Genomic DNA, 4,852 nt, shown 5'->3' on the forward strand with positions numbered 1-4,852 from the left:
ACATCTAAAGATAATAATGGTAACTCTCATGCATACTTTTATTTGCATGAAATTATTTGCATTTTTAAACGTTGACATGGTTTCTTAGTTCAGTTTACACTTTTCTGTAGAAATGACGCGTTCCAGTGTTGTACCGGATTATGGTAACATGGATTATACATTTTGTATTTTACTGATTTAATTTGTCAATAATAAATAATCAGCATTATCCCTCTGTATATAACATGTCAGGAATCCGATAGTGCTTACCCGACATTTCCTTCCTATAATAACATTGAAGTATAGCACCATGATCTTTTATCGGGGTTGAAAAATGGAAGAGTTTTTATGATAACGTAAAGTATTTCTTTTATCCAGATCGATGTAAAGCAAATTATAAAACCCCAACATGCGTGGTCATTGGATTGCCGTAAAACACATATCTGTACCATTTTCACCAATACTCCATTAGAGAAATTCGTATCCGATTATTAAACTTGTTTATGGTTCGATCTCCATACCATTTGAACCAACAAATAGAGAGATCAAGGTCAAAGAACGTTGAAAGCTGTATTATTATTATTATTATTATTTATTTTTTTTTAATAACTTTAATTTAGAATATATAGTCTCGCATGCAATGGATTCAATGCAAAATACCTAAGAGATTTTTTGGACATCTATTGAACTGCATGTACTTATCCTTTGAGAAAAAATGGAGGAAATATACCTTTTTGTGCATAAACATTCAATAAAGATGATTGGTGAAACATTCTGATTGAATATACCGACAAAGAAATTTTAAATTACAGTGAACCTGTCTAATCCGACATCCAATGGGAAACAAATTTTGTGTCGGAATAAACAGGAGTCGGATTCCAGTGTAAAAAACGTGGAAAATAGTAAATTAGGAATGAAAATCGTGGTCGGGATTCACAGTGGAACGGATTGCACAGGTGTCGGTTTAGACAGTTTTCACTGTATATTTTTCGAAAGCAGATCAAAGAATTACCAAAGATCTGCTGCGTTTCTATAACGGGGTTTATCGATCAGAACTGAGTTATATGAGGACTGGTTACATCAAGAAATACTTAGAGTTTCATTTTCTGATACTGACCAAAAGTGTTAAATCTAAACAAAATTCACAAAGTGTATTTCAATTCGTAAAAAAAAGTGTCCAGAACCTAAGCTGAATTCTCCGCTTTTGATAAAATACAAATAAAGTGGCAAAACCTAATTGTCATTCAGCTTTACAGGCGGGACTTTGATATACATTTTTTTAAATGAAGACATTAAACCTTTCTTTTTTAATTCTCTATCTGCACCGATAATTCTTTTTTGGAATGTTCGATTGCCATAGTTTGATATACCCACTGATCTGAAACGTTTTCTTGCTATTTGACTTTCTTAATCTACAAAACTTACGTATAAAACACCAATTTAACTCCTTCAGACCTCAACTAATCCTTGTCTATCAGTCAGCATTTAATGCTGAAATCTGATACCTTGCTTTTGGGGTAGACAGGAACATAGATACATGTATATAGTTACGCTCAACAGTAAGCCTGGTATCGTTACAATAGTTAAAGACCAAGCCAGTGGACTTACACTGACTGTTAATGTAATATCGAGCTAGATACCCGATTTTTACCTTAGAATGTGATGCCTTGAAAAAAAATCAGATAAAGACGTGTGAACTAAAGTTCTGTCTAAATATATTTTAACTAAGAGTGGAAGGAAGTTATCAATGCCCAATCATATTATTGGGTTCCAATCTTTAACATTTTTAAAATGATAAAGTAGCAAGATGATGTCAAATTAGCAATTATGCCACGATTGCTAATGATTGAAATAAACATAACTTAATTTGGGACTACATGTATTTTCAACTTGACCAACCGCAACGATCATGGCAGAAGCTTAAAGAATTGTTAACAGGTCATATATAAGGCTTTATAGCATACAGTAGTGAGTAGTGTTTGAAGATATTGGAGAAGGATAAAGGGTGTTGTTTCAGATTTTCTAAAAAATTGGCCCAGAAATTGCCTAGGATCTGACATCAAACACTGTCAATTAACATATTAGACCTCAGTGCTTTATGACATAAAAGTAGGTCACAATGACCTCATTTAGGAATTCTGCAGGTAAAAGTACAAAATCAAATTGTCTTAGACCACGTACATGTACCTTGCAGTGACAAAGTATCGGAGAATGTATGGCCTCGAATTTTTCAAATGGTGTTTCTTGGAAATAGATGTATTTACTTGGACTAAAGAGTACTGATAGACACCATGTTATGAAACTCGGTATTCTAAGATTTTGGTTAAAATTCCATATGATGCATGTGAAACTAAGCTTTAATGGCAGAAAATCCATCAAAATGAAAAAAATCTGTTTTTTTTTTTTTTTAAACTAGAATTAGCTGTTTTTCTGATCGAAATTTGTCCATTGCCTATCAACATCGTCCATGTCGTAAACTTTTCACATTTTCGTCTTCTTCTCCAGAACTACTTGGCCAATTTCAACCAAACTTGGCATATAGTACCCTTAGGTAAAGTGGATTCAAATTTATTCAAATGAAGGGTTATATCCTCTTTCAAGGGGGAGATAATTAAGAAATAGTGAAAATTGGGCGGTTCATTTAAAAATCTTCTCAAGAACCACTGGGCCAGAAAATATGAAACTTATTTGAAAGCTTCCTGACATAGAGTAGATTCAAGTTTGTTCAAATAATGCCCCCATTCTGGGAGGGGGGGGGGGCTCAATAGACAATCCAAGTGTTACTTTAAATTAAATCAGTGAAAAATAAACACAATAATATTGGCACAAAGTTCACATCTGCAACACCATGTTGGTTATCAAAAAAAAAAAACATCTTACAAAGTACACATAGATTAAATTATTATTTGGGGGTGGGGGGATAAAATCACATTTTAAGGAGGGTGCTCTATTCTATGGTCCATGTTTTGCTTTCCATCTTTTGATCAATTTTTTGTTGTTGCAAATCTTGTGAATGATTTAGGCAAATTTTGCTAGGCACCATAATCATCCTCACCACTTAATTTGCTCAGAAGCCAGAAGTAAATGGGTCTACAAACCTATACGCTCTATGACTAGCTTACATTAGATGGCACGACTAAAGTATTGCTAAAAGCACCACACCTCCAGAAAATCAATTAAGTCATCACTAAACTTATAACAAGCAGGGTTTCTCTTTCATGACCATCTGATTTAAGACTACTTCCTACAGTTACCATCACAACCAATTAATGCAGATTTTCTCAATCACAATTCTGTTAAAATTATAAGTAACAGATAAACCACAAAGTCCACATTTCTTTCCATTCTGGTGAGGACATAAAATAGCAATAATTCCTATCAGGACAATAGGTTCCAATTTGTTGTATGGTCCACTGAGAGAAAACAGCACTCTTAATATCTTAAACACCCATACACACTATCGACATCTGATCATAGTTTCAACCATTTGGTAACAAAACAACTTAATTTCTTTGAACCTGCCAATATTCCTTGCCCCATTAAATGAACCTGAAGCATTTTAAATCCAGTCTTTGATTACACGGTCCTTAATAATCACATTATTCATGAATAAGAAATCAGTTTTCTGTCCATTTAAATAATCCTTGGAATAACTCAAGGATATAGCAGGCAAGTACTTATCCCCCAAAACTCAAATTGCAGCGTTGGGGAAGCATGGAATTATAACATAGTCTTCCGAGTAATTAAAAAAAATATTACTATCACCTTTGATGCATTTTTACCAAGTACATTTACCAATATATTTGTAATCATCAAAAATCACAATTCAACACCTTGATAAGATTTCCTGTGTGTTTTAATATACATAATTGTCAAGTACAGTTTTAAAAAGACATTTCAATAGAAGTGAGGAGATTTTTGAATTAAGAACAAACAAAGGGGCATATTATGCATTTTTCAAACACAAATACACCACTTTCTTAGAGGAGTGAAGAACCAAATTCCCTTGCATTGTAAGGGAACAAAATTGCTAAGTTTTATGAAGTTTTGCTTGGTACTAACTACAGACAGACAAACAGACACTCCACAGTGATTTAAAAATAAAAAAATGAAATCAAAGAAGTTGTAGAAAACCAGCAACACAAGATTTGGACTGTTTGAGGGTATGATAATTATAATGTTAGTTTGTTCTATATATATAAATATATATATATATATATACAGCATTGTATGGACAAACAGAAAAAAATCTCAGACCAATCGTTGGTCAATTATTCCACTATTTACAAAATTCATAAAAATGATGTAAAACTATATATAAACAGTGGAAATATATATAAAACACATTTTAAATAAAACAGTTTTGGGATATTTTAACAGATCACACTTCAAAATAAAAAAGAAATATAATTTTACTATGCACAAAAAATATGAAATTTTTGTTTAAACAAATTTAAAAATAACATTTTTCTTCCAATCACAACTTCCTTATAAACACACAACATGCATCAATCATGAAAATGTAAAAACCTTCAGATGTAATCTGTATGACGATTCTTAACAAGAGTAGGATATGGCAGTAAAAAGATAAACATTATGTTCACACGGTACATGTAAATAAACAGGATGGGGTTCCATACAGTACATATTTACGTTATTCTGAGAGGCTTGGCTAATTTGGCACTTTGGCTCTGATCTGACACCTTGCATTATTTTAAAAATATCTGCTGTTAAATATTCATGGCATTTTTTTTTGTTAAAATAAACTATAAAGGAAACTCATTTTACCACTGAAAAGTGAAAATACGCTATTTATTTTAAAAATATCAAGTATATGTCATTTGTGGTTGAGAAAATTAAAAAAAAAAAGTAT

The 4,852-nt window shown here is 32.1% G+C and overlaps 1 protein-coding gene across 1 annotated transcript in view; it reads right to left on the reverse strand.

Moving 5' to 3' along the window:
* Positions 1–3,817: 3,817 nt before the first annotated feature.
* LOC133203781 (dual specificity tyrosine-phosphorylation-regulated kinase 2-like) overlaps positions 3,818–4,852 on the reverse strand; it is a 4,001-nt gene continuing 2,966 nt past the window's right edge. The window contains exon 1 of the mRNA XM_061339566.1: positions 3,818–4,852. This exon is cut by the window's right edge and continues 2,966 nt beyond it. The gene's annotated coding sequence lies outside the window, so the exon portion shown is untranslated.

The sequence above is a fragment of the Saccostrea echinata genome, unplaced genomic scaffold (genome assembly GCF_033153115.1).
Source record: "Saccostrea echinata isolate AGI-Se365-2 ecotype Australia unplaced genomic scaffold, CSIRO_AGI_Sech_v1 ptg000051l, whole genome shotgun sequence".
NCBI lineage: Eukaryota > Metazoa > Mollusca > Bivalvia > Ostreida > Ostreidae > Saccostrea > Saccostrea echinata.